Source organism: Thermobia domestica, chromosome 7, assembly GCF_964235325.1.
Source record: "Thermobia domestica chromosome 7, izTheDome1.hap1.1, whole genome shotgun sequence".
Classification (NCBI taxonomy): domain Eukaryota; kingdom Metazoa; phylum Arthropoda; class Insecta; order Zygentoma; family Lepismatidae; genus Thermobia; species Thermobia domestica.
In genome coordinates this window covers 238107398-238122441 of record NC_137460.1, presented here as the reverse complement: position 1 = coordinate 238122441, position 15044 = coordinate 238107398, and the positions used below count along the sequence as shown (strand labels likewise).

Genomic DNA, 15044 nt, shown 5'->3' with positions numbered 1-15044 from the left:
TAGCCAACCTCATCTCCCATGTGTAGGCTTTTTTTTTTACCGAAGTAGAAGTAAACTGTAAAGTTGATCATGCACAATCTGTTAGCTTTAAATACCAGAATCCAACACCAATTGCATTGTGTTCTAACCATTATTTATTGTGTGCTGTTATGCAAGGTAGTTTTACGAAAAAATGGTTTGGATAAACTTTACAATACACGCTCCAGCTGTGCATTGATAAGCAGGACCACTTTGAAATGGTGGGGAAGAGTAGAATAAGATAGTGTGTGGAATGAGGGCTGGGAGACGAATGCATAAGCTTTATAGATCAAAACTAGAACGCAGGACTATTACTTATCATAGGTCATTTTAGGTAAGTGTAAAGGCGCGCGAATAAATTACAGTAGGTATACGGTACTTAAGTGTTTTTAATGAAAACAAGTGATTGAAGTATCTAAAGAATCACAGTAATAAGGGCAGTGAACTGTGGTTAAATTCCAAAGTTGGTCGTCTGTTTCTAGTAAAATTTTGGAAATTTAACGAGAAGAAGCTGATAATTTGCTCGTTTGTTTGCGTGATGATATGTAAGGAGAGCGGAGTTTTTTAATAATGCTGTTATAAACTTGGAAGTATTTGGCAAGCGGAGGGAACTACTTCGCGCAAGGTTATCGTTTGGTTGGATTGTGGACAAGTAACGACCATTTATATTCGGAATGGCTTCAGGTGTACAGAGAACCTCCATTTGATATCCTTACACAGGGACGAGAAATTACACTACTAATTTTACCAAAATGGATCCAAACTTCCCTAACCATAAGCTAACCGAACTCGACCCTACTTATTCCTACCCTACTCTACTGTACCCTTTTAAAGCGGTCCTAATTATGGATGCGTGGTTGGAGCGTTATCCTAGATTTCTTTGCGTAATTTTATTTTTTCTTTTGGGATCCCATCTGAGGAACAGGATTATAAGAAATGAACCCAGGAAACCTAACATGCGTAGTGAATATGTGATAAGCTATGTCTTATTGTTCTTTTGTGTGAAATAACTGCACAGTGAGGGAGGAGTTCAGAGTGGAGGAGGGGAACAGGAAATCAGTAAATTTAAATTTAAAATCTATGATTTTTAAATTTTCGTAGCTTTTATTACGTTTGTCCCAAACCAGGCAGATGACCAACTTCGGAAAAAAGTGCCGTGAACTGAATCTATCTTTAACGATAGACTCCGAGATGTTAATCAGTACAACATGCAGAGAAATAGTCAGTTTCCAAAGCAATTTAAATGAAAAACCGAAGTAAAATATGCCTATCCTAACCATATATGGTGCCTTCCATTTCAATTCAGGCAGAGCATGTACCATCACCATCTCAGACATTGTTGAATCTTTTTTTATAGCAACTAAAGATGTTTTTAAGAGACTCATACTTTTTTGTTTTGTCGAAAAAAAAATTCCCGCCAAGTAATGGGCCATCAAAGACGGGAAGTACAATTTAAGAACTGTAAAAGACCTGGAAATAGGTCAACTTCGGAGCCCCACCAACTATATTTTATTATAGTTTGGTTTGCGGATGCGTATCTTTTTGTACATAAATTAACAAATGAACGTCAATTTATCTCAAAAGTCTAAGTTTGCAAATTTTTTTCGAGCACTTCCGGTTCGAATTTTAAAATTCTGTTTTTACGGTTGGTAAGACCTAGTTACCCGCTTTCCGAAAAAAAAAAAAAAAAATTGTATCGCTTCTGTGTGCAACCGTTTTGTCGCAAAAAATTCGAGAAATTGTAAAATTTTCAGAACTTGCCATTTTCTCGAAAACACCATCCTTTAAAATTCTGAAATTTTGTGAGATGGTTCAACTTTACATGAATAATAAGAACACGAAATAGCATTCTCGACCAATGCTTCATGAATTAACTGCAGCCTTTTAAAGTTAGCAAAGTTTCGTTAACTTTGATGTCAGTTAGCAACACTGGGAACAATGAAAGTGCAATGATTTGATGTTTGTGGTTCACATTCATTAAATGAAGAATACAATTTTTTCTTGACTTTCTTTTATTATTATTATTATTAGAGACCGGATGTTTAGGCACTAAAAACCTGGAAAATAGGCAGGCAAATAGGCACTAAAAATTTAAAAAATAGGCAGTAAAATAGGCACTAAAATGTAACTCGAAATAATGAAGATAAATACTCAATATAATTAAAAACTAGATTCAAGTCATAGATAATGTTCAAAGAATATAGAAACATACTTCTTTGTTAATATCTTCTTTTATTGTATATATAAAAACGAAGCTTGTTATGCATTCCATATATACTAGGAGAACCGGAAAGATGTGCACATACGTCAAGAGGTGATTCATAACATCAAAAGAAGACAAAAAGTCCTTTTGCACGTTGTCGAATACCACGTCGTGTAGGAGTGACAAGGGGGCGAACTTGGAATCCAAAATCAAATCCTGACAATTGGAACGAGACATAAAGGTGTCCACATACTTCGGGAGGTGATTCGTGACATTCAAGAGGACTTTTCGTCTTCTTTTCATGTCACGAATCACCTCTAAGTATGCGCACATCTTTCGGTTTCGTTCCAATTGTTAGGATTCGATTTTCCATTCCAAGTTGGCACTCTGTCACTCGTAAATGACACGGAATATGAAAATAATACACGAGGACTGTTTGTCTTCTTTTGATATCACTAATCACTTCCCGAAGTATGTGCACATCTTTGAAGTTCACTCTGTATATATATTGCAACGTACCAGGTGCTTGTGTTTACAAACACCTAATATACACATATATGTGTGTATTATTTATGTTATATAAATTACATTTTTCCCAATGAAGGCTTAATTTGAAGAAAATGCATAGAATAGGCAACATTAGGCACTAAAGCAATTATTTAGGCAGTAAAGGTCGAAATAGGCAAAATAGGCAAAATAAAATTGGCTTAAATTGAAACTTAAACCCCCCATATAAACTTTAAAACGTTATTTTTGATCATATCTTTAATATTAAAGAATAGGCATTTTGCCTAACATCCGGTCTCTAATTATTATTATTTGATCAAAAAGGCTCTCTGAAATAGTAAAATGAGCCTGCCCCTACTCCTCCGTTCTCTTAAACCGAAATAATCTGAGGTGGAAATTACGATTACGAAACACGCACATTTCAAGTTTACTTGAAATCCATCCAATAAATTCTGATGATCTATAAAAAGCCTGAACTATTATCTGTGATGATTTGGAATGCTCCAGACAAAGCCTCAATAAAGTGCGATGTCGTTACAGTGATCGGAAAAGGACAAAAATTTTAAAAAGTCGAAACGTTTTCTTACCCGTTCCAAAGAAATTTACTGACTTTTTAAACAGAACAATCCCAGCTTAAGAATGGGTCACTCGGAATTTTACTGTATTCGACTAAAGTGGGTCAGTCCGCAACCTGCGAGGGAAGTGTGTGTGTGTGTGTGTGTTGTCCGAATTTTAAGTTAGCTCCTACTGCGTTGCAACAAATCAAAGGTGCAGCCTGTATTGAAGCTGTCATTAGTGACCTATTTCTTGTAGTAGTATGATCCGTAGAAAATGACAGCTGTCTTCTTCAAGAATGTGGTGAATGTCCTGGAATAGAAGGAATAAGTGTGGAGTCTTTAATTATTGATACTGATGAAAATGAAAGTATTATAATGCCACATGGGAAAACAATGATCTCGTTAAAAAAAACTGTGCCACTTTGTTTTCGAATCGTACATTGCTGGTTTAACTGTAAGAATTGTAATTCATGACTACATCAAGAAAGTCCAAAGAGAAGTAATTGCTACCGAAAAGCATCGTATAAAATTTCAAGCTACAAATTCTATTTTACTTCATGTGGACTTCGTTGAAAACTGGACTGTTATTCTGCAAAGTGAAATTCAGTTATCACCGGAATATGAAACGACTGACAGTTTTGTTGTAATAAACGACGATAAAACACACGATTCGGCTCATGTACTCATAGCCATAGACAATATTCTAAAAATACTCGAAGAAAAGCGAAAATATATTTTGTAGAAAAATGTTTGAATACGTGAAAATAAGTGTCTACAATTTCCCGAATCGTGTCAGTAATTTCTGACGGTGCTGCATCCCATTTTAAAAATCGCTTTCAGATGTTCGAGATGCAGACAGGTCCGATAAAGCAGTGGTTTTGCTGTGAAACCGGCCATGCGACGGTATTGGGGTGGGTGGGGGGTAAAGAATGAGGCAACGCGGCATAACAGGCAAAAACAGATAGTTTTAAAACTGCAGAATAAAAATGAAATGAATGCAGAAAGTGGGAGGAAACTTGATGAACCCCGAGAAAACCCACGAGCATGTTTGTCCACCACAAAGCCCACACGGCGCGAGCTGGAATCGAACCGGGGGCCCCAAGCACCGGAGGTGAACGCTCTACCTCTGAGCCACCGCGCCCCCATCCCCACTAAAACCGCATAAGAATTCGTGAGTATAGTTACTCTCGTTTTGTTTCCTGGAACTGAATTCGACAACTTCCGGAAGAAAGAAAGAAGAAAAGCAAGAATGGGAAAAGTGTGCGAACGGTAACTGGTATTCAACAAAGTGAGCTTTGGCTTTCGGAAAATTGCGAAGTTTTTATGGCAGTAACGGGTCACCATGCTTCCCCCAAAATCGAACTTCTGCAATTCAAAGTGTAGATTTAAGAAATCTGCAAAATCGAACTTTTGTTACATATATATATGCATGATAACTAGTGGTGCGTAGCAGAAATATTATGAATAAATCATGAATTACGTGAAGTTAAAGTGCTGTTTATGCTTCCACATAGACCTTCAGCAGGATACAGGTTTCCAGAAGAGCATAAGAAAAGTGAAAATAAGTGTTTTGTGACTATCGACAATATGCTACGCAGGGGCGGATCCAGGACGGACTTCTGCGGGGGGGGAGTTGTAATACTGCTACTTAGAGCTACTTTTAAGAGCTCCATACTCTGGAGTGGGTTTTATTTATATATAAAAGAAAGTTTCTTCTTCCGGGGGGGGGGGGGGAAATCGTCCCCCTAGATCCACTCCTGGACGAGTTGTGAGTGAACCAACACCTATTGGAGCATCTGCACGGTTACATGCTATTAGCGAAGGCGACACCAACAAAGCAAATGATTGGTCCATGTAAAAATATAATAATAATAATAAAAAAAAAAGTTTTCGAAGACCATTTTAAGTAAGTGAACTTGAAATTTGTGTTTCGTAATCGTAATTTCCACCTCAGATTATTTCGGTTTAAGAAAACTGAGGAGTAGGGAGAGGCTCATTTTACTATTTCAGAGAGCCTTCTTGATCAAAATAATAATAATAAAAAAAAACAGTCAAGAAAACCTTTTATTCTTCATTTAATGAATGTGAACCACAAACATCATCAAATCATTGCACTTTTATTGTTCCCACTGTTGCTAACTGTGACATCGAAATTAACGAAACTTCGCTTACTTTAAAAGGCTGCAGTTAATTCATGAAGCATTGGTCGAGAATGCTAATTGATGTGTTAATATTCATGTAAAGTTGAACCATCTGACAAAATTTCAGTATTTTAAAAGATGGTGTTTTCGAGAAAATGGCAATTTTTGAAAATTTACAATTTTTTTTCGACAAAACGGTTGCACACAAACGATACAATTTTTTTTTCGGAAAGCTGGTAACCGTGAAAACAGAACTTTACAATTCGAACCGGAAGTGCTCGAAAAAAAATTCGCAAACTTCGAATTTTCAGATAAATTGACGTTCATTTGTTAATTTATGTAGAAAAAGATACGCATGCGCAAACCAAACTATAATAAAATATAGTTTATTTATATCCCTGTGTACATACCACAACAAGAATTATAACTCTACCTGTCTCCATAGCCGAATGGTGAGGCTCCGAAGTTGACCATTTTCCATGTCTTCTACAATTCATAAATTGTACTCCCAGTCTTTGATGGCCCATTACTCGGCGGGAAAATGTTTTCCGACAAAACAAAAAAAATATGGGTCTCTTAAAAACATGTCTAGTTGCTATAAAAAAAAAGTTGCAACAATTTCTGAGATGGTGATGGTACAATTTTATTTATTTATTTATTTTTTGCCTGAGTTGAAATGGAAAGCACCCCCTCCCAAAATACTTTCTAAATCCGCCATTGATTATCGGTATAAAATGGTCTTCAAGATTGTATCCGGAAGGTTATTGCTGAATATACAAACCAAACGAAATATTAGTTAGGCTTGTATTCATGAACTCCCAATTAAAAGTTAGGAAATTTTAGAAAAAACAAACATTAAGCAGAGAAACACCTCCCAAAGTACTTTTCTGAATCCCCTACTGATTATTTTTATAAAATGGGATTCAAGTTTGTATCCAGAAGATTATTGCTAAATCATTGCACAACTACAGTATAACAAGAATGTGGAAGTACTCTTTGACAGATATGACAAACGTACGCTCTGACGGATATATTGAAAAACAAAAGTTTAACTTATGTGCTAGAAGCTAGAGTAGGCCTACTAGTCTCTAGGAAATGAAACACGGATGACTAAAAAGAAATGATGTAGAAAAGAAAAAAAAAATGTTTAAGTCAGAAGTTAAAATAGTTAAATATCTTCTACAGTTGCCCTCAAATACTACGTGCTTTATATGTTTAATTCATAAATTGTGTTATATCCATCATGATGGTGAATTCCAGAGTGAAATATAGCATTTAGATCATGAAATCTTATTTAACTTTAGAGTATACTATAAGAAAGCTATTTAAATAGAGAAGTCATGAAAATGAAAAAAGCCTAAATTTCCAAAATTCTCGTTTTTTCCTCAAAAAAGCCGGCTTTTTATGTGCAAAAAACCATCGATTCAAAAAAGCCGGCTTTTTTGCATCTCTAATCGTACCACCATTACCATAAAATAAACTTAGTCATTTTAGTTCAGTGGGTAAAGAAATAGTTTCATTTGCTAAGTAAATATATAAATTAATTAACGGAAAACCTAACAACGCATTCCCCTTTAAAAAATCTAAAATTTTGATTGACCGTTCACATGTGTCAGTTACATAAACGAAGAGAGGGTTAATTCTGCATTCGGCGGTCAAAACTAAGAACAAAACAGAATGTTACAGGAGAAACGAGTTGTTACGGCAGGGTTAGTTGGTTGGTAAAAAATTAAATCGTGTGAACTTCATGGTGACGTCTCCACATATGAAACCATTTGCATTACGTTTATGTACTTTTCATCTTTTAATCAAGGGGTCCCGTGTTCAATTCTCAGTCGAACCACAACCAATCTTTCAGGTGTAAACCAAGTAGTAATTCGTGGTGTCCCTTTAAGTGAAAGTCTTCTCCGTGATAACCTTGGTATTTCATAACGATGGTAAGCCTAAACATACGAAACGAAACCAAATTATATATTTCTACTTGCCTGAATGTCTGTTGTTTTATAAAGAAGTCAAGGTTGCTTAAACATATTGATAGAAATTGGCAAAATTTATTAACTGCCTACGCAGCTTCCAACAACAGCTTGAATTTGACTTGGTTTTAATTTTATTGAATGATATCTACATACCAAATTTGTAATTTAATACCTCAGTTTTAGCGTAGTGATTATGATACGTTGACCTTAAAATTTTATATACAAATACACTTAAAGTAATAACAGGATTTTCCCAATGGCTAAGGCGGGAGTTTCCCGATTTATATAATATTGTATAATGTTTTTACTTGTGAAGCTGTTTATCATTTTGTCCTTCTGAAATTACTCTTGACAATTATATTAACAACTAGGCCTATGTAAAGATCAGTTCAACGTATTTTTATCAGGAGTCCTTCGTGAGTGAGTCGGCAATCGCATTTGTCACCAATTAGTCCCGGTTTCTTGTCGAAAAGGACATTTTTTCTTGAAGTTGAGAAGCGGTTTGGATTCCGCTTTAAGCATATGTGACCCCTTCCTGCATAACCTTGTTGCTGCATAATAACACCTAGGCGAAACAAACTAATTTCTGTCCATATCTAATATAAATACATAGAGTAAATTATTTAAACCAAAAAGCCTGTTTTTTTTTTTTTTTTTTTCTCAATAAAAACCATCGTTTTTGCCAACCCTCTGTCACGAAAGAGTGAGTAATCTGTGAAATGAATAGAATTACAACATGTGTAATGGAGGATCAACAACAGGAGCAGTTACCTTTCTACACAAATCGTGAAGGGGTGCTGATATAGTTTTGGCGCACTACATTTTGGAAGATTTACAGGTAAAATTCAAAACTTTGCATTAAAATACATGTTTATAAGCAGGGCTTGAAAGATCCAATCGCCTGCTCGCCAGTGGCGAGTACCTTTTTTCTTTTCATCTGGTGAGTAAATTACGATATACACACTATGACCGCAAAATGGCCTGGCTAGTTCTAGCAAGATTTTTTAATCCCTGTTTATAAGGCGGAAATTTCTGCAGGCGACAGAATTAAATACCAACTAATACCTGTGTATTTTAGGTTTACAAGTGTAGTATAAAATCATTACAAATGCTTTATGACGGATAAAATAATTGGGTCCATGTGAAAGATGACTCTATTAAATGTTATTTTCCACCGGCAGTATACTTCTGCACAGTGTACAGAATCTGTATGTTTACAAGTGGATAGTTTCTAGTATGACACTATGACAAATGCTATTAAAACTCGTATAATTGATAAAACCTATTTTTCGCTACCATCGCTGACGCACCTGTTACCTTCGGACGCACCCGCTTCGTTCTAGTCTGACTCGGTTAGATAGCATTCGTGCTTTTTAATGGCCACATAGCACAGGTTGGTTTGTATTTTTTGGACTGTAGTTTTTATGCCACACATCTGGAAGCCGTATTTATATGCAAATCGTAAAAGAATTGTGATTTTTCAACAATTACTTCTGGTGGCCCCCTTGAATTATATCTATTCCAAGTGTGATATTTTCATGTGCCCAGCGGAAAACTTTTAGCGAGCAATAAGAAGGGGGTTTTTCAACAATTCTTTCTGGTGGTGCGCCAAAAGTAAACCAGTACACCGTGGTGGTAAGTATGAATTTCCGTGAAACACCTAACCTAACCAAAATCAGATTAGCAAGTATATATATCCTATCTGGCGAAAAGTATCCGGACATCCAGTGATACGAAGTCGGAGAGTCCTGAGGCATATGTTAATAGGGTGTTGGTCTCCCTTTTGCATCTATGACAGCCCGCACACGTCTAGGGGGACTTTTCACCAGTTTTTGATATGTGGTAATAGGAATGGTCGTTTTGGCTGGCTGCGTAGTTTGGGTTCCAACTCATCCCAAAGAGCCTCAGTGGGATTGAAATCGGGGCTCTGGGAGGGCCAGTCCAGTTTTTGAATGCCCATTCCATCAAACCATGGCTGTATAAGTCTCGATATGTGACTGGGGCAGTTATCCTACTGGAAGAGAAATGTGCCCTTCCCGAAATAAAGACATAAAGTTGGGAGAGCAGCATTGTCCAGATACTTCTTAGTCCATGTTTCTCAAAACACGAACTGAGGGATCCAGTCCAGATCATGAAAAACACCCCCCACACCATGACGCTGCGACCACCAAACTTCGCATATGCCACAATGCAGTCATTGCAGAAGCGCTCGCCGGGCATCCGCCACACCCAGACTTTTCCATCGAACTGCCAGATTGTATACTGGGATTTGTCACTCCATAGAACACGTTTCCACATGCCCAACGTCCAATGTCGGTGGGCTTTGCACCATTGCAATCGACGCTTCACATTTTGGGGACTGATGTTCGACTTGTGCGCGGCTGCACGACTATGGAATCCCAGGTGTTGTATCTCGCGACGAGCAGTCCTCTGCTAGCACTAATGCCCAACGCACTTTGAAATTCCTGTGTGATTTCTACCAACGAGGGCTTGCGATTTTGTTTCACTACACGTTTGAAAATGAAATCTTTGAGTTTTACGTCCCACGATTATGTCGGTTAGGCTAAAGGAGACGGTGATAATGAGTAATGAAAGAAATGGTGGAATGAAGTAAGTGGGAGGAAACGGGAGAACCCCGAGAAAACCCACGCACACGGTGTTTGTCCACCACAAAGTTCACTTGGCGGGGGCTGGGATCGAACCCGAAACCCCAAGCACCAGAGGTGAACGCTCTACCACTGAGCCACCGAGGCCCCACCCCACTACACGTTTTAGCGTTCTAACTTCAGAAAGTATTTTCAGCCTGCCACTTCGTTTGTCGGTCGTTTCATTCCCTCGATGTTTCCACTTCATAATTACATCTCCTACAGTGGATTTCGGCTCTGTAGCATGTCCCCAATTTGACGAACATATTTCTCATTACGGTGGCATCCCTCTATCACGCCACGATCAAAGTCACTAAGCTCCGTAGACATACTCATTGTAGCACGATTGCATCACTGTGACCTTCCGATAGTGTTCTCGCTTTGTCACGCGCCACTTGACGTCACCGACTTGATCCACTTCATCGGAGAGTTGTCCGGATACTTTTGGCCAGGTAGGGTATATATAAAAGTGGCCGCCCAAAAGCAGAATTTATCCAAAAGAATAAAATTACGCTCTCTTTCTTATTTGTATATTGTCTCAAAGACATGTAATATGCTAAATAATTAATAAAATTTTGCTTCGTATTGCCAATTAAAGTACTTTCACGTGTCTGTATGTGAATTTTAGGGTATTTGTGTAGACACCTGTTTTCTCAACAAGTGCAATGATACGATTGACAAAAAGGTTCATAACCATTTTTTTTTTCTTTTTTCTAAATCATCGTATGCTTCCAACGGTTCTTCAAGGTAGAATCTATTGAGTAATCGATGGTAAGGTTTCAAAATTTGTATCGTGTACAGTAGCAACGAAGCATTTCCCAGATTTTCTTTCCACTTTCCTAAATACCCACTGACCCACAAAGTGTCTTACTTGTTTTTTTTTTTCCCCTACAATTTATGAAACCAACACTTGCTTGGCAAACTGATTCCAATGATCTGTGGACAGGGCCCACAAATATTCTTGTATAATTTTTGAATGTGGTGTAACTTTGTCTACTCATAAGTTAGAAACAAAGTTGCGTCAATATTGAAATGACTTTTAGAGAATCAGGAACTGAATGTTACTTATCTGTTCCCGTTATATCTAAACGTCTTTGATTCACTATTTATCTGTTCAGTAATAATGAATAGTTTTGGGTCATTCCATGTCAACTCAACACAGTCATCCAGACTGACCTGTTTGGATTTCGATGAATTTTGGTACAATTGTTGGCCTCATAGACCTATGAAGAAATATCAAATTCTAGCCTCTTACTCCATTGGCTCTTAAGTTATTTAATTTTGAAATTTAAAAATTTCAAGAAAATTGGATGCATTTTGAAATGTTTAATGAGATGCAGAGCAGCAACCAATTAAGATACAGACCTGGGAGTGGTATCGTTTAAAAGCTCTTTTTAATAGGCTTTCATATAAGATGTTATTTGATAGGAGTTATTTTGAAAAGAAAAATCAAACTTTTCTTTGATTATTTTTTCAAAAAGGAACAATTTTAAAGTTTTGAAAGATATCTCAAAATACAGTAGAGCGTCGATTATCCGAACGTCGGTCAACCGAACGACCGCTTAACCGAACTGTGTACTCGCTCGCACCTGTTACTCTCCCACCCTACCGTCCATCATCCCCCTCACTCCCAAACCAAGTTTCCTACAGTAGTCGCCGCACTGAGCCACCGCTGGCGGAACATTGCTTCTAATGGGGCCTTCATAAGGCGCTGTTGACCGGCCAAGCCGCCAGTCGCTGTGTTTCAACAATCAGCACACTTCTTTTTATGAATAAATTTACTGTACAGTGCTTCTTTTTGGAAAATAAACATGTACAGTTCGATTATCCGAACAAATCAGTTTTCCGAACACCCATGTCCCCCAATTACTTCGGATAATCGACGCTCTACTGTAAGTTTATAATGTCTCCTTACATCACCCAAAGTTTTGTTCTGGGATCCCCATGGGATCAAGAGTTACAGTGCATAAGTCATACATATGTTCAAAATATGTACATATTGCTTTAAAAAGATTAAATTAGTATAATATATACACTTGTATCACTATCTGGTGACAAGCTTTGAATTGCTGGAATGTCTCCACATTTTTTTCACTTCCTTTTCTGGTAAATTATATGTTCGACCAGTTGCTGTGACTGGATTGACCGTGCATATCACATCTGCAATGGGAACCCACAGTATATCAGGCAGGGTTTGCCCAAATGGGGCTCCACCTGGGTTTTTGAGCTTTTTCTTAGTATGTTATTGATACAACTAAGATGATCACATTGAAAGTGATTATCAGATTTTAGACTTCCGTTGGGCAATTAGATGCTTTCGCATTAAGTTATACAATGACATTCAACGTAAGTCCTTTGTAAAGTTCTGAATGCACGGAATGAATAAAAAGCATTACCTTAGCTTGAGATAATTATAGAACAATGTATGGATTATACTTATAGCCTATTTGAAGTAAAATATGCAATTTTATATTTTATGAAATACTTTCCGAGAATAATGTGCTCGGCGATGCCGAAGGACGTTCTCTCATACGTTTGAGAGTGTAAGGCCATAGGTGCTGGTACTACTAGTAAATATGTAGTGCATTAGTAAAACTATTAGTATTGTTTTTTTATTACTTTTCATGGTAACAAAGGTATTCTTCAGTAAAATTTAATTTTCCAACAACAGTAGTTTAGTTCAGTTATTTGTTGCTACTCTTCAAATAGAGATTCTGTAGAATCAACACCAACAATAGCGTAAAAATTCTTGTTTAATTTAAGACGTTTAATGTTCGGAGTTCCGAAGACTACGTAATGCTTACTATTTCAACTGCTAAATTCAAACTTCCATACTAGTTGAAATTTCGATGTACAGTAAAGAAAGCTGCATTTTCGAAGGGGAAAAAATAGCCATCGTGAAGAAGTGCTCGGGAAATTCTCGAAATTGAACGCACAAAGTATCGGAAGTCAACTTCAACAATAAAACCATTTATATTGGAAAATATTTGTCGTGTAAGACATTTTAAAGCGATTATTTTATAAAACATGAATTATATCTTTGTTTTAAATTAATGTATATGATGTTCGTATTTGGCGAATGTCACTGAGTCTCCTGGAATAATTCGACATTCGTTCGTCTGCCTGTACCACACACAGACCTACTACAGGGTACTACTTTCGGTCTTTTAAGTGTAAATGTTCAGGGTATAAGAACGAGACACTCTTAAATTTCCTGTATAGATTTTGGCGGCATACCAACGTAAACTTTCAAAATGGCGGCCTTTTTTTCAAAATAGCGGGTATCCCCGCTACAAAGTGCAATTTTCGGTCTTTTAAGTTGAAATTTTCAGAGCAGAAGCACGAGACACTCCAAATTACCTGTATATATTTTGGCGGCGATCAAACGTAAAATTTCAAAATAGCGGTTATACATGCTACAGGGTGCAATTTTCAGACTTTCAAGTTGAAATTTTGAGGGTAGAAGCATGAGACATTCTAAATTTGCTGTATAGATTTTCTCGGCGACTCAATATAAAATTTGAAAATGCTGGCCATTTTTCTCAAAACAGCAGTTAATGGAAAATTGTTGCAAGTTGTGACAATGATAATCTTGAAATATAAATCATATTTTAACATTTTTACCCTAAATGCATTGAAATATTTCGATAAAACCCAATTAAACCCGAAAAAACCCATATGGGCCAGGTGTGTTGGGCTTTTTAAAAAAAAAAAACGGGTTTTTTCAAACCCTGATATCAGGTGCTGTAGGAAAAACTATGACCGACCTTTGTGGGTTTATCGCGAATAGGACGACTTATTCTAATTTTGCTTTGCTAACAAACGACTTATTTCTCTCTTTTGTTTCGCTTGCCCCAAACTAGTTTCGTGGCTTCCAGCGCCCACAAAAGGGCATCATGAACCATACAAGCAGCCCCCGTCTCCACCGACCGCTGGAAGGGTATCGGGGAAAAGAAGTGCTTGCCGTAAAGATTAATGACTAAAACGATCTATCAACAGCTAAAACACAGTGTAAAGCTACGAGCGATTTCGGCTAAGAATTAAACGTGAGATTAAAAATTGCGAATACTATGTATTATTATTATTAAACAAACAATGTACAATAAAAAAAAACTACAAGCAAATTATATTTTTAACGACCTGAGCGCTCAAAACAATTACTTTAGTTTAAATTTATTTTCTTAAACACATTTATTTCAATCAGATGGCCTTCTTGATTTATGAGAATTATTCTTTCTCAATTTTACTTAGTTTGCGCTAGCGGCATGGAATGAGAGTAGGGGATAATTATATAACACACTCGTTTCGCGAAACAACACTGCATTGTACAAGGAGGGTAGAGGTTAAAGTTCCCTCTTCTGGGCTATCCTCTTCTCAGAAACCTGGTTCCAACTGTCCATTTGTCATACGAAAGAAAGAGCATCCATCAGCTATGCTGCTCACAACGGGGTTATCATTTGGAGGTGCTGATACCAGGGTCCACTGACTGCATCGAAAAACATTTAAAACTGGCTTACTAGCCTTCCTTCTTTTTGGATACAACAAATCGTAAGATCACAAAATAGATTTAGATGCAAGGCTCGTTTAGTAATTACTCAAAACTAACACTCTATTCCTTCTTCCTTTAAATTTTAGGAGCGACACTCCGAAAACTAAACTTATGTCAACTTGCTGGGTGTGAGCCTACTCTATCTGCAGGACGCACGACAGGTGCGAGGCGCACTCCTGCCTAACCGAGTCTCTCTAATGGACTGATTTGCTTTTTTCGCCAACCTCTTGTATTGCTTCTCCAAAAGGAAAATCCTGGTTTCGACTTGAGACGCAACCAACTGATGCAATGGCTAAAATTAACGATGAGTCTCCCTTGTTGGAATCTTCTTGAAGCGTTTTTTTTTGCCATGAAAGGATTGCTGGGCAATTTGATGGAAGTCAGTTGCACACACATTGAAACATATATGTATATGCTTGCGAAGAAAAAGTTCTTGGAAAATTTCCAT

At 37.2% G+C, this 15044-nt stretch overlaps 1 protein-coding gene across 2 annotated transcripts in view; it reads left to right on the top strand.

The window, feature by feature from the left end:
• Positions 1-15044, top strand: part of LOC145690780 (uncharacterized) — an 83369-nt gene that overhangs the window by 790 nt on the left and 67535 nt on the right. The window lies entirely within an intron of this gene.